Consider the following 16,669-nt stretch of genomic DNA (forward strand, 5'->3'; position numbering starts at 1 on the left):
CAGTGCCAAAAAGAGTTCCAGTATTGTCAAAAACAAAAAGAGTTCCAGTATTGTCAAAAACAAAAAGAGTTCCAGTGTTGTATCATTACGAAAGTAACTTGATTATGTTGAGGTTAAAATGTGAAGTTGAAAAGAGGTGTAAAACAATGTATAGGGGGGAGTGCAGTCTAGGAGTTTTTACGGTGAAAGTGGTGACGCAGAAAAATGCTCCAGTGTATTACTAACATAAAAGTGCACTTATGCCCACGAATGTGTAACGTTTCCATTGAGGAATAAAGCCCGAGTTCATTGTTCAAATCAACCGACGTTTGACTGTTTTGTGCTTCGGCTCTGTTAGCCCGGACCACTAGATGCAAGTTACCTGCCACGAGCCAAGTTATTGTATTGAAACAGCTCGCTCCCAACTACGGTTCGGTGCGCGGAAGCTGAAAAGGTAACAACTGTCTTTTACAAAATAAGTTAAGTTATATGTTCACTTTGAATAAAACCTGATTAAATCAATGTTTATTTATGCAGTATTTGTTTCATTGTAGTTGCAGAAATTGAGAGAGGCTTGGGGTCATTGCACAGAGCCAGGGAGCAGATCAGGCAGGCTTATGCTGAGGTTGATGCAGATGTGGCAAGGTTACTGATGGAGGATGAAGATGCAGTTATAAACATCAGCGTGTCTTTTGATGGAACCTGGCATAAAAGAGGTTTCACATCAAATTATGGCATCGGTGTGTGCATTAACGTCCTTACAGGTCTAGTAATAGACTTTGAGGTCTTGTCCTCCTACTGTCATGCATGTGCCTTAAAGAATAGTGCCAAGCGAGAAGGAAAAATAACAGACCAGGAATTTGAAAGCTGGAGGGAGGCACACACTGACTGTGCTAAAACTTTTGCAGGCTCAAGTAAAGCAATGGAGCAGGAGGCAGCTAAGAGGATGTGGGCCAGGTCAGTCAGTCGTCACCAGGTGCGATATACTGAGATGTTGTCAGATGGAGATAGTGCTGCATTTAAGGAGGTGGTTGCCCTCAACCCATACCCTGGACATGAAATTGTGAAATTGGTGTGCATAAATCATGCCCATAAGCGCATGGGTCCAGCATTTAGGAAACTAAGTAAATTAGGTCAATTAGGGGGCAAGGGTCTGGGCAAGCTGACTGCCCCTAAATGTAAAGCCTTGCAAAATTTTTACAGGGGGGCTGTTATTAACAACCAGGGTTACATAGATAAAATGAAAGCTGAAATCTGGGCAGGTCTCCTTCACAACATGTCTAGTGATGACAATCCATTACATACGAGGTGCAGTCCATCATGGTGTTGGTACAGGAGAGCAGAGGAGAATGGAGAAACACCAGAGTCCCACAAGCATCACACTAAAAACTTTCTGTCACGTGAAGTGGGAAAGAAGCTTATCCCTGTGTACCACCGAATGTCCAGTGACAGTCTGCTACAGCGCATGCAGCATGGAGGCACTCAAAATGCAAATGAGTGCCTCAACTCAGTCATATGGGCCCGATGTCCGAAAACAGTATTTGTGGGGAAAAGCAGGGTTGAGGCTGCAGCCAGTATGGCTATTGCCACTTTTAATGAAGGTGCCTCTGCCATGCTGGCTGTCATGGTTAAGTTGTGGCTTCAGTGTACAGTTATCACTGTAAATACATGCAGTTACACTGACATGGTTAGACTTTCAAAAGCGAACATTTTTCAGTCCACCCGTGTGAAACGCAGGCCCCAAAGCGTAAGCGCAGCCAAAAAGGTGAAAAGACACCGACAGGAGATCGAAGAGGGGCCTACATATGGTGCAGACATGGACATTTAGGCTATAAACAGACAGGGAGCTGTTTATTAGATTAATTTAGTTATAGATGGACATACAACAAACAGACACAGTTTGTTTGCAGTTTTTGTGACTGTTAATGTGCGTTAGTTAAGGTAGTTCTCTTCAGCTTAAGGCTATTGTTATTAATAATTTATTCATTTATCAATTTCCATGTGTTTTAAATATTATATAATACTGATATTAATAAACTGAATATATATTTTGTTTGTAGGTTGGGGGTTTCAATAGAAATGTATGAAATTATACAATATAAAACTTTAAAGGCCGTTTTCTCAAAATGAATTTTTGTGACTGTTATGTGTGTTTGTTAAGGTAGTTCTCTTCAGCTTAAGGCTATTGTTATTAATAATTTATTCATTTATCAATTTCCATGTGTTTTAAATATTACATAATACTGATATTAATAAAGTGAATATATATTTTGTTTGTAAGTTGGGGGTTTCAACAGAAATGTATGAAATTATACAATATAAAACTTTAAAGGCCGTTTTCTCAAAATGAGTTTTTTCTCACACTCAGAGTCAGATATATCCACTTCAGTAGCACCTATAAGCACCAACTTTTCCAGACTTATACTTAACTATATTCTGAAGGCTTTTACCGAGGGATTTGTTGATATATCATTCCTATCCTGTGTTATAGGTCCTTTTACTAAAAAAAACATGGCGAAAATAGGTTTTTTAAGGCTATTGTCAGTATTCTCTAATTTACTAAAGCACAAAATAAGATATCCAGAATCCCCTCTGTAAAAGCCCTTTCATCTAATATGTCAACAAATAGAATCAAGAATTTTAAACCTGGACCTTTCCAATTTCCAGATTTTGTTTTTGGAAATGTATGCAAATGAGTGTATATTTAAGTATATAAGGCCTCATTTGCATATTAAAACATAAATTTACACAAAACTTGCAATACATTTTTTCTTATGTTTATGCCAGTAATAAACTGGAGAAGTTTCACAGTGATATCTTCTAATTAAAAAAAAATCCCTATTCACCTGTAGTGTCTCGCCTTAAAATCTGCTGTTGAATTATAAGGTTAGCCTCCATTTGAAAATTTGCTCATGACTGATTGTTTCACTAGATAAGACCCTTATTCCTCGTCTGGTATCATTTAAAGCCCTTTGAAGCTGCACTGAAACTGTAATTTTGACCTTCAACCGTTTGGAGTCCATTGAAGTCCACTATAAGGAGAATAATCCTGGAATGTTTTCATCAAAAACCTTCATTTCTTTTTGACTGAAGAAAGAAAGACATGAACATCTTGGATGACATGGTGGTGAGTAAATTATCAGCAAAATTTAATTTGAAAGTGGACTAAGCCTTTAATAATAAGGGTTTAAACACCAACATCTTCGTTAAAATGCACATCCTCACAATAATACACAAAAGCAGTAGAATATACATTCTCTCACTGCAGTATAACAAAATAAATTTGGTTAAATGTTGAATGTATCACTGAACCAAGTTAGTGATAAAAAGCCTTTTTAAAAAAGATCTGTGTTTTTGAAGTGGATGGATAAAGATGGTAGCATGGCCTATGAAGGTTTGAGGATCTTTGAGATCTGTCCTTCATTGTACCCTTGTGTATCCCTTGTGTAGGGTTAAGAGCATTGGAAAAGTATTAATATGTCTTCATAATATACTTACAGTAATTGATACACCAGGATTGAGTATTTGCTTCACACTGACATATCACTTCATAGAAACCCCTTTATATACAAACAATTCATAAATCTTGTGGATGTAGGAGACACTGTTATATATATTCCACAAATTAAACCTTTCTTTTATTAGCAAATTGTTTGTTGCTCTTACTGACCCATTCTCTTATTTTTGCAGCTGATACTAAACATATTTCTTGGCTCAAGGTTCAAGGACAGTTTTGTAACCTTAAAAGAGGAGGTTAAACAGAATCTTATGGACAATGTCAATTTGCCAGAAGTCAGCAAACATCAAACTCCAGGTGACAAGCAGCAACCAGCAAAGAAAACTAAAGCAGATCTGAAGGGACTGTTATCAAGCATACGGGGGGAAAAAAGAGTGAACATGGAAGAGGGTGCATCATCCAGAGAAGATGGTGAAGGTTCACAAACTAAATATGAATATTCTACATTGCTCTACATTGTTGCCATGATTGAGTGTAAAGAACCATTAATTAACTCAATAATCTCAAAAATACATTGCGTGTCTACATGCTTTTGCATAGGCTAAAGTGTGGGCACCTCATCAGAAAACACTTACTGATTAATTGGCTCTACTTTATTACTTTTCGTGAGATCGTATGTGACCATGAGCTACCTGACTTGAAAGAGAGGTTGACACGCTTGACTGGTGGATTCAAGTGTCCATCTACATTTCTAACTGGTTCACACTTCTGATTCTCATTCAGTAGACATATTTTAAAAATTCATGAAACATAAATAAAATCAATTTGTTTTCTGCCAACTCCACCAGATTTTTGTTATCCAAGTACCACTGTGGTGATTTTTACTGTTTCATTATTAATTGTATGCCAAATTCATGACTAATATTCCTACCTCACTATATAGACATTGTAATGATGGGTCGACAGAGTGACGATCCATTTGCAGCTTTTATTAAAAGCAAACACAACAGGGCAAGGATAAGGCTGAGGCGTAAACAGGGACAGGCTGAGGTCAGGGCAGGCGGCAAACAAACAGAGTTCAAAGACAGGCAGAGATCAGGGCAGGCAGCAAACATACACAATCCAGGAAGGGGCAATGGTCAGGGCAGGCAGCAGAGAATCAAACACGAGTGACAGTCCAGTCAAACACAAGAATAGTAATCCACAATAACGCTCAGAAATGATCACCGGGGCAAATCAAGACTTCGCAGTGTGCGTGTGTGTGTGTGCGTGCTTCTTATAAAGTGTGTGAGTGTAATGAGGTGCAGGTGTGTGCAATCAGTCCCAGGAATGAGGGCCTCTGGGAAATGAAGTCCAAATGAGCAATAGTCAATATTCGGGTGAGGGCTCCCTCCGGTGGTTCGAGGAGGGATGTGCGGGAGCCTCACTTGTAATACATATAGACTTACCTATAGACATTTATATACTTTTGGCTGGTTTTGGGATAACCATGGGGTTTGGATATTGACTGTGTATTTGACATTATGTCAGCATCTTTTTAAGATCACAGGTCTCAGATAAAACAATATTATATAGACACCCCAGGCAAAGTGTGGTTTTGGACGATATCAGCATAAATCCTTATCATTTTTTGGTGCAAATACATTACAGTAACTTGACATTATCATTGAAGACCAGCAATAATAATTTTCATTTTGATTACATAATGATGGCAATATATACAAGTCAGACATGTCCCTTTGCCAGCTGTGATGCCTGTTACTGGTTTAAACTTGGCCCAGGTTTGTAAAAGATTTTTGGGTCAGCACACCTTAATAGCTAAAACAATTGATTGACAATTAAGTTTAGAATACAATGAACTAATTAGAACCCAGTTTAGGTCAGATAGCTGCTAATGAAAATTTTAGTTTTTTCTATGTATAAACTGTTTATATAACAAAATATGTTTTTGTAGTTTGTGTTGTCCCTTATCAGTGCAAAATTATCACAAATAAAAAAGGATTCATGCCAACATTGTCCAAAACCCCACTTTTCTAGGGCGTTTCCAAACTTTTGGAGGGCAGTGTATATATTGGAGAATAAATATTTTAAATGGGGAAAAATTCTCATTATGAAATGAATGTTTTTCTCTAATACACATTGCTCACAATTAATCATACCCTTTTATTCAATACTTTTTGCAACCTCCTTTTGCCAAGATAACAGCTCTAAATCTTCTTTAATAATGCCTGGTGGGATTGGAGAACACCTGACAAGAGATCAGAGACCATTCCTCCATACAGAATCTCTCCAGATTCTTCAGATTCCCAGCTTCATGTTGGTGCTTCCTCTCTTCAGTTCACCCCCACTCATTTTCTATATGGTTCAGGTCAGGGAATTGGGATGGCCATTGCAGAAGCTTGGTTATCTGTTGGTATTTGATAGAATCCATGATTCCATGTATCTGAACAAGATGTCCAGGGCCTCCAGCAGAAAAATAGGCCCACAACATTAAAGATCCAGCAGTATATTTCATTGTACACATGGGGTACTTTTTATTTCTGTGTGCACCAAAGCTCTCTTATGTGTTTGCTGCTAAAAAAAAACTCATTTTTTGTTGCCGTTTCATCTGACCATAGAATGTTTAAAAAGTAACTGACACTACTGGAACTTCAAACAGGATAGGTTCTATGGTCAGATGAAAAAAAAGAAACAAATTTTTAGCATGTCTTTTTGTGAAATTTGCTCCGAACAGTCTGTTTCTGGGAACCAGAAACTTATGTTTGAATGGGGAAAGAAAGAGGTGTAGCTTCAAACGGTTGATACAGCATGCAGATATTCTTTGAAATCATGTTGGTACATGTATATAGGTAGGTAGATAGATAAATAAGTAAATATATTTCACGTTTTTCTGCCCACAGCGACATATGTCTGGCAGTGTTTCCATTGCGTGAGAACATGAGATTAAAGAGATTCACTTGAATAAAACTGAAACATGCTTGGTGCATCATTGCATAAGGAGATGTGATGAACAGGCAGATATCTATTTAAGTCTGCAATCCGTAACTTTTTTTGTGTTCAAAATTTAAAAAAAAAAAATTATATAATGAGAACGTACATGAATCCATTTGTCTTACCCTGAATCATTATGGTACACTTATAATAAGTGATTATATTCAGACTATTTTAGACAGGTCTGGTAGGAGCCTCTGGGGAGTAGCACAGTACCTGTGTGACTCGCCATAGACATAAACAGAAGTAGTTCTGGCTACAGTGTTCTTCTGCAAGATGCATGCAGTTCTGTCTGTTAACCACTAGAGTGTCAAAAGTTACAGACTTCAGTTTTAAACGTATTACTTTCTAAGTACTTTTTCCATGGACACACACACCCGGAGCAGTGGGCAGCCATTCACTGCGTAGCCCAGGGAGTAACTGGGGGTTTACATGCCTTGCTCAAGGGCTCGTTTTCTGCCGCTACTCAGAATTGAAACCTCAATCTTTGGGTCTAGTTCTCTAACTATTAGGCCATGATGCCCACTGTTTATACATGGAGTCTCTTAAAGGGATAGTTCACCCAAAAATGAAAATTTGATGTTTATCTACTTAGCCCCAATGCATTCAAAGTGTAGGTGACTTTGTTTCTTCAGTAGAACACAAATTATGATTTTTAACTCCAACCGTTGCCGTCTGTCAGTCAAATAATGCTAGTGGATGGGAACTTCTATAAGAGTAAATAAAACTTGCATAGACAAGTCCAAATTAAACCCTGCGGCTCGTGACGACACATTGATGTCCTAAGACACGAAATGATCGGTTTGTGCGATAAACCGAACAGTATTTATATCATTTTTTAACTCTAATACACCACTATGTCCAACCGCGTAGGCTGTTAATTATTTAATTAATATTTTCCAGGCTATAAATCTCTTAAATTCTCCTTGTTGCCCCAATGAAAAGTTTCCATAGTTCTTGGACAGAATCCAGAGTTTAACTGTATCATGACACAGGCAAAAACCAAGCACCTCAATAATGGATATACAGGTCCTTCTCAAAAAATTAGCATATTGTGATAAAAGTTCATTATTTTCCATAATGTAATGATAAAAATTAAACTTTCATATATTTTAGATTCATTGCACACCAACTGAAATATTTCAGGTCTTTTATTGTTTTAATACTGATGATTTTGGCATACAGCTCATGAAAACCCAAAATTCTCAAAAAATTAGCATATTTCATCCGACCAATAAAAGAAAAGTGTTTTTAATACAAAAAAAGTCAACCTTCAAATAATTATGTTCAGTTATGCACTCAATACTTGGTCGGGAATCCTTTTGCAGAAATGACTGCTTCAATGCGGCGTGGCATGGAGGCAATCAGCCTGTGGCACTGCTGAGGTGTTATGGAGGCCCAGGATGCTTCGATAGCAGCCTTAAGCTCATCCAGAGTGTTGGGTCTTGCGTCTCTCAACTTTCTCTTCACAATATCCCACAGATTCTCTATGGGGTTCAGGTCAGGAGAGTTGGCAGGCCAATTGAGCACAGTAATACCATGGTCAGTAAACCATTTACCAGTGGTTTTGGCACTGTGAGCAGGTGCCAGGTCGTGCTGAAAAACAAAATCTTCATCTCCATAAAACTTTTCAGCAGATGGAAGCATGAAGTGCTCCAAAATCTCCTGATAGCTAGCTGCATTGATCCTGCCCTTGATAAAACACAGTGGACCAACACCAGCAGCTGACATGGCACCCCAGACCATCACTGACTGTGGGTACTTGACACTGGACTTCAGGCATTTTGGCATTTCCTTCTCCCCAGTCTTCTTCCAGACTCTGGCACCTTGATTTCCGAATGACATGCAAAACTGAGCAACAGTCCAGTGCTGCTTCTCTGTAGCCCAGGTCAGGCGCTTCTGCCGCTGTTTCTGGTTCAAAAGTGGCTTGACCTGGGGAATGCGGCACCTGTAGCCCATTTCCTGCACACGCCTGTGCACGGTGGCTCTGGATGTTTCTACTCCAGACTCAGTCCACTGCTTCCGCAGGTCCCCCAAGGTCTGGAATCGGTCCTTCTCCACAATCTTCCTCAGGGTCCGGTCACCTCTTCTCGTTGTGCAGCGTTTTTTGCCACACTTTTTCCTTCCCACAGACTTCCCACTGAGGTGCCTTGATACAGCACTCTGAGAACAGCCTATTCGTTCAGAAATTTCTTTCTGTGTCTTACCCTCTCGCTTGAGGGTGTCAATGATGGCCTTCTGGACAGCAGTCAGGTCGGCAGTCTTACCCATGATTGCGGTTTTGAGTAATGAACCAGGCTGGGAGTTTTTAAAAGCCTCAGGAATCTTTTGCAGGTGTTTAGAGTTAATTAGTTGATTCAGATGATTAGGTTAATAGCTCGTTTAGAGAACCTTTTCATGATATGCTAATTTTTTGAGATTTTAGGTTTTCATGAGCTGTATGCCAAAATCATCAGTATTAAAACAATGAAAGACCTGAAATATTTCAGTTGGTGTGCAATGAATCTAAAATATATGAAAGTTTAATTTTTATCATTACATTATGGAAAATAATGAACTTTTATCACAATATGCTAATTTTTTGAGAAGGACCTGTATACCATGATTTTATGGTTTTAACCATTATCATGATTTTATGGTTTCTATAACAACAACAACAACAATGACATTGAGAATAATAATAACAATAATATTACTAAGAATAAACTATGGTGTTTGTTAAAGAAAAATTACTTAAACACATGAAAAATTCAGCCTCTAAAATGGACTTATATTGCCTTATATTATCTAATATTTAATATAAAGCTAATAGTAGTAACATTAAAAATACTGTAGATACCATAAGCAACATTTATACAGTGTTAGTAAGTGCATGGTCAAATTTTATAGGGTGGTGCTGTGTGGCTTGAAAAGCTTATTACCGTTGTGTAGCATACAGTTTACCTCGACACTTCAATTTACGATATCAGAGCTATTTAGTGTGGTTTTAGCTAATTTTGCTACAGAGCCATTAAGGTTCACATATCATGTTGCACTTGTACCAAATTCAAATTGATCAAGCTACTGGCACTGGTTGTCACTTCAATAGAGTGGCAAAAGTGTCAAACGAGTTTGTTAGCGCTGTTTGCAACTGTTGGATCTGTTGTGATCTTTACTGAAAACCAGTTTCAGGACCAGCTGACCATAAATGCTGTTTTCATACTTTTACATTGAGCATTAGAGTTGATGTACTATACTAATACATAAAGTGCTTTCTCTGAACAGCTTTCAGTTTGAACTCCTTGCATTGCCGAACAAAGCCAGATCAAGACCACAAGATTATTGTTGTGTTACAGGTAAGTGTACAACGTTTGTTCTGCTTCTCGTCTAATTAAACACACCTAAACCACATAATCAAGGTTTTCAGGATCATTCTATAAAGGTGTATTGGAGCAAGTTGGAGCTAAACTGCAGGATAGATTGGGCAGCTCTGGTCTAAAGGAACAATTCTGTACCATAAAAATGTATCATTTGTGTAATGATGGGTCGGAAGACAGAGGATCCATTTGCGGTTTTATTAAGAACGTTAGTATTAAACAAGGGCAAGACAGTACCGTAATCGGGGACAAGCAATGGTCGGGGCTGGCAGCAGACAGGCATAAACAGGTCACAGGCAGAGTTCAAAACAGGCGGCTAACAATCACAAGGTCGATAAACAGGCAAGAGTCGAGGCAGGCGGCAAGGTTCAGCAGAGATAGACAGTCCAGGTAATAACAGAAGTTCAGTCCACAAGAAACGCTCAGAAATGATCACTACAGCAAATCAAGACTTCGCGACTGAGAGTGTGTGTGTGTGTCTTAAATAGTGTGAGTGTGATAGGGTGCAGGTGCATGGGTGATCAGTCCCAGGAATGCGGGCCTATGGGAAATGGAGTCCAGATACGAACACTCAATATTCAGGGGATGGCTCCCTCCGGTGGTCCGGAGGATGTGCCGGAGAAGCTGTATTCGTGACAGAGCCCCCACCCTGCGAGCGGCTCCTGATGCGAGGAGGCGGGCGCCGAGGCCTTCCACGAGGTCGCGGGGCCGGTCTCTCCGGATGCGTCCGGTGGAATTCTTCCACAAGAGTGGGGTCCAGGATGTCATTTGCATTGACCCAGGATCGCTCCTCTGGACCGTACCCCTCCCAGTCAACGAGATACTGGAGCCTCGGACCCCGGCGCGGGAATCGAGTAGCCCTCGAAGTTGGTAAGCCTCCTCGCCCTCGATCATCAGTGGTGGGGGATGTGGACCCTCAGCCTCCTCCGGCCCCCCTCTCGGACCCCCGGAGGGTTTCAGCAGGGAAACGTGAAAAGTGGGAGAAATGTGATAATTAGCAGGTAAATCTAGGCGGAATGATACTGGGGTAATTTGTTTGAGAATTTGAAAAGGCCCGACATACCTGGGACTGAGTTTCTTGCTTGGGAGTCTCATTCGTAGGTCCCGGGTGGACAACCAGACCCATTGACCGACGGCATACTGAGGATTGGGTCGGCGATGACGGTTAGCCTGCTCCTCCTGTCTCCTGACCGCTCGTTGTAGATGGTGATGAGCCAGATTCCAGGTCTCCTCACTCCCTTGCATCCAGGAGTTGACTGCAGGAAGTTCAGACGGTTCCCCTGACCAAGGGAACATGGGTGGTTGGAAGCCTAGGACGCACTGGAAGGGGGTCATTCCCGTAGAAGGTTTGCGTAGGGGATTCTGTGCATATTCTGCCCACATCAGATAGCGACTCCATTCAGATTGTCGTTTCTGACAGTAAGTCCGTAGAAATCGTGTGAGCTCTTGGTTAAGTCATTCAGTTTGACCATTCGATTCGGGGTGATAGCCTGATGTGAGACTAATGTTTATGTTAGGTTTTTAAAGAATGCAGACCAAACCCGTGACGTGAACTGGGGACCCCTGTCTGACACAATATCCTCAGGTAATCCATACAGACGAAATACATAGTTACATAATAATTCAGCGGTCTCGAGAGCTGTGGGCAGTTTGGGAAGAGGAATCAGGCAGCAGGCTTTAGAGAATCGATCAACTACAGTTAGAATGGTGGCATTTCCCTGAGAAGGTGGTAAGTCGGCAACAAAGTCTATGGCGATGTGTGACCAGGGGCGTTGAGGAATGGGAAGAGGTTGTAATAAGCCAGCGGGTGCTTGGTGGGATGGTTTTGATGTTTGACAGGCTGTGCATTGTTGGATGAATTTTGTGGTGTCTTGAGGCATGGTTTCCCACCAGAATCGGTTCTGAAGTAGATTGAGTGTAGCAGTGATTCCAGGATGGCCAGAGCTGGGTGAATCATGGACGTGGTGCAGAACCCTCTCCCTTAGTGGTGCTGGTACATAGATTCGGTCACGTGGACAAGTAGCGGGCGGAGCAGTTTGTTCGTTGGCTTGTGTGAGTTCGGTGATTATGTCCCATTGTATGGGTGCAAGAAGAAGAGCTTCTGGAATGATTCGTTCTTCGGGTTGAACTTGATCGATGTTTTCGGTTTGGCGTGATAGTGCGTCTGCTTTAGTGTTTTTGGAACCAGGTCTATAGGTGACGTGGAACTGGAATCGGGTGAAGAACATGGCCCAGTGTGCTTGGCGGGGATTCAGGCGTTTTGCGGTGCGGAGGTACTCTAGATTCTTGTGGTCAGTGAGAATGGTGAATGGATGCTTGGCTCCCTCTAGCCAATGACGCCACTCTTCAAGGGCCGCCTTCATGGCTAACAGTTCTCTGTGCCCTACGTCATAATTCCGCTCAGCAGCGGATAGTTTGCGTGAGTAGAAAGCACAAGGAAACATTTTTTCTGGGTTGCCCTGCCGTTGAGATAAAATAGCCCCAATGCCTGTATTAGAAGCGTCCACCTCGACTATAAAAGGAAGTTTGGGTGATGAAGTATAGGAGCGGTAGTGAAACGGTTCTTTAATTCTTGAAAGGCTTGGGTTGCTTCTTCAGACCAAGACAGACGAGAGGATGAGCGTTTGGTCATGGCGGTCAAGGGAGCTGCTACACAGCTGAAGTTGCGAATAAAGCGTCTGTAGAAGTTTGCGAAACCCAGGAATCGTTGTAGTTCCTTCAGAGTGTGTGGTTTGGGCCAATCAAGTACAGCTCTCACTTTTTTGTCATCCATGGCCACCCCATCTGAGCTGATGACGTAACCTAAGAAGGTAGTGGAGGTTTGATGGAACTCACACTTTTCTGCTTTGGCGTACAGGTGATGATCGATCAATCTTTGTAGAACCGCCCTTACATGTTGGATGTGTTCTTCGATAGAATCGGAATAAATCAGAATCAGAGTCAATATATACTATGACCCAGCGATTCAGCATGTCTCTGAAGACGTCATTGATGTAGGACTGGAACACAGCGGGACTGTTGGACAGGCCGAACGGCATAACGAGGGTCTCATAGTGTCCAGTGGTCGTCAAGAAGGCCGTTTTCCATTCGTCCCCTTCTCGAATGCGAATGAGATTGTAGGCACATCGGAGATCAAGTTTTGTGAAGAATCTTGCCTGTCTGAGTTGTTCAAGGGCTGCTGGTACGAGAGGTAGGGGATAGTGAAATTTCACCGTCATTTCATTTAGGGCTCTGTAATCAATGCATGGTCTCAACCCTCCGTCCTTCTTCTTGACGAAAAAGAACCCAGCAGATGCGGGTGACGTGGATGGACGGATAAATCCCTTAGCCAGCTCCTCTTCTATGGCCGCAGTTTCAGGCTGTGACAGGGGAAAAAATTCTACCCTTGGGGAGCGTTACTCCAGGTAACAAATCGATAGCACAGTCACTGGGGCGATGTGGAGGTAATTCGGTGGATTTCTGCTTACTAAAAGCTATCGCCAGATCAGAATACTCGGGGGGAATGTTCAGTCTTTCGGGAGTTCCTTCTTCGATTTTCACTTAGTGTAGCGGTATGGGCTTTATGGAACATAAGCAGTTTTCCTGGCAGTGCGGGCCCCATTGAATAATTTCTCCTTCCATCCATGATATGTGTGGGTTGTGCGAACGAAGCCAAGGCAGACCAAGGATAATGGGGTTTTGTGGAGAGTGTATGACATAGAAACTGATGAGCTCATGATGCAGGAGGCCGATTTGGAGCTTCAATGTCTATGTAATGTGTGCAATTTTCCCTCCTCCGATGGGTTTGCCATCTAACGCTTCCACTGTCAATGAAGAAGTACAGTTAATTAGTGGAATGTTGTGTTCTTTGATGAAGGTATCAGATATAAAGTTTCCAGCCGCCCCCGAATCCAAGAGTGCGTGTGAGGAAATGGTTTGTTCATTAATAGAGAGTTGTACGGGAATTTTTAAGCAATTGGATGCATAATTGTACTGTTGCAGAGAACTCACCACTTTGGAACTGGAAGGTGTTGGACGGATTGGGCAGTTAGCTTTAAGATGACCAGTTTGACCGCAGTAGAAACATAGATGCATTTGACGTCTTCTCTCTCTCTCTTCAGGTTTGAGGGGTGTGTAACCGAGCTGCATGGCCTCAGAGACTGGGGTATCAGGGATGGATGAACGAGTAGGTCGCCGTATACGCAGCAGATTGTCGATGTGGATGGTTAGATCGATGAAGGAATTCAAAGAGCTGCCCTCATCTCGGCATGCAAGTTCAGCCTGTAAATCCATTGAGAGTCCTCGGCGGAACAGCAGCTTTAATGTATCCTCCACCCAGTTAGTTTGTGCAGCCAGTGTGCGAAACTGTAAAGCATACTCTGCCGCCGTGGCTTTACCTTGAGTGAGTGAGAGTAGCTGATCGCCCGGACTCAGACCGCCTGCAGAATGTTCGAACACCTCCCGGAATCGTTGTAGGAAGTTAGCAAAGGTGGGGAACACGGAACCATCGTCCTGCCAGACGGCGGTGGCCCAATCCAGCGCCCTCCCGGTCAGCAAAGAACATACGAAGGAGATCCGACTGGCCTCTGTGGAGTATAAGGTAGGTTGCTGATTCACGTATATTGAACATTGTAAAAGGAAGCCCTTACACTTGGTTGGTGTGCTGTCGAACTTCTCTGGAAGCGCCAGACGAGGGTTCATGGCCGGTGGACTGCTGTGCAAAGGTGTGGGCGGAACAACAGGTGCTGGAGTGGAAGTCTCGGCAGGATTGAGACGCAGGCCCTGGAGCGTTTTCACCAGCTCTTCTGTGAGGGACGTGAGGCGTGAGAGCTGGAGGTGGTGCATGGCCAGTTGATTGGCCTGGGCAGACAATTCAGTGGAAATCTGGGCCAAAGCTGCTGGATCGCTGGATGGCGAAGTCTTCTGTAATGATGGGTCGGAAGACAGAGGATCCATTTGCAGTTTTATTAAGAACGTTAGTATTAAACAAGGGCAAGACAGTACCGTAATCAGGGACAGGCAATGGTCGGGGCTGGCAGCAGACAGGCATAAACAGGTCACAGGCAGAGTTCAAAACAGGCGGCTAACAATCACAAGGTCAATAAACAGGCAAGAGTCGAGGCAGGCGGCAAGGTTCAGCAGAGATAGACAGTCCAGGTAATAACAGAAGTTCAGTCCACTGATCACTACAGCAAATCAAGACTTCGCGACTGAGAGTGTGTATGTGTCTTAAATAGTGTGAGTGTGATAGGGTGCAGGTGCATGGGTGATCAGTCCCAGGAATGCGGGCCTATGGGAAATGGAGTCCAGATACGAACAGTCAATATTCAGGGGATGGCTCCCTCCGGTGGTCCGGAGGATGCGCCGGAGAAGCTGTATTCGTGACAATCTGAATGACAATGGTTTGTACAATTAGAAGTTCACTGATGTAACAGTACAAAAATAAAGGTACGCGTTTAGATGTACCTTATTCTTTTTGTTCTGTACTGCTGAAAATGTAAATTGTATGATTTAATTACTATTCTACTAATATGAAAAGTAATTTTTATTTTCTTCATTAAAGGAGATCTTGAGAACCAGACTACAGACATTTCTACAGACCATAAGAGAAGGAAGAAGCCAAAACCATCATCAAACCTCCCTCAGAAGATGCCTAAACAACTAGATCTTCTAAAGCAGCTACATAAATTCTTGTCCCAAAAGCCTATTCTTAGCTCTTTTCCATTAAGCCTTTTGTTACTTGGATTGGAACAGATTATTGAAATTGAATTTTTTGTATGTCCATGTAGATATGGTCAAAATACACTACTAACAGTCTTCATCTTCATTGGACCTGCTCTTTTTACCTTTGCTTTAATGTACCTCCTGTTCAGACCTTTTAAACATGGATGCAGTCATTGTAGTGCTGAAGCAAATGACGATACTGAGAAGAACTGTCCTAAAGCTTTTGCATCTTGTCTGATTCCACCTGTAATGTGGATCTTCATCTTGTTACTTGATGGTGATTATGTTGCTTGTGGCATGACAGACTGGAAGGGAGTTTATGTGTTTGATGAGGAGCTCAACAGGTCTTGGTGTAAACCTACTGAAGGGATGACAAATGAGACGGTGCTACGAGATTTGACTCGCAAATATATTCATCAATCTCAGGTAAATATAATATACCACAAGAGCTTGACCTTTATTGTAATAAAGGTCTGCACATGCATGGCCTGCACATTTTGTATGTCTCCCACATCTATCACACCTGATTCAACTCATAAACTCATTAGTAGAGACTGCAAGACCTGAAAAGGCTGTGTCAGATATAGAGAGACGTATTCCAGGACAAGTTTGAGATCCACTGGTCTAAAAAATTAAATGATTCTCCTTTTGTGATGCATTTTTTTCTGTTCTTATGAATCTTTTAAATCCACGAGGAACCCTAACCATCAACACAATACATAACATACATATACAACATACATATGTATTATTATTATTATTTTATTTTTTTGTCTTTCAGTTGTCAGGTTATGTCACAATCTTTGTCTTCAGTGCCTTGACGATTATCTTAGTGGGTATTTATGATAGCTGCATAAGTGGTAAATGTTACTGCTGCCCAAGTCTACTGTTATCCTGCTGTGGACGAACAGTAGAGACATCGTATGTGGGACAAGATAGGAGAGAAGGTCAAGGACAGAGAACTGGACAAGAGTCTTTTCCTCTTAATTCTATCAATAATAATTTATAACTGTCTAGATTACCAACTGTGTAAAGGCTTATTCACAAAAAGAACAGTAACTATAATGATGACTACATTTGCGTTCACATCAGCAGATGTTAACTTTCTGTTTATTATACTGTAAGCATGTTGCTACAGTTTTGTTGTCTGCTGCTTTAAATGCTTGAGATCTTTAAAGCAGGA

Source organism: Megalobrama amblycephala, linkage group LG14 (assembly GCF_018812025.1).
Source record: "Megalobrama amblycephala isolate DHTTF-2021 linkage group LG14, ASM1881202v1, whole genome shotgun sequence".
NCBI classification, from domain to species: Eukaryota; Metazoa; Chordata; class Actinopteri; order Cypriniformes; family Xenocyprididae; genus Megalobrama; species Megalobrama amblycephala.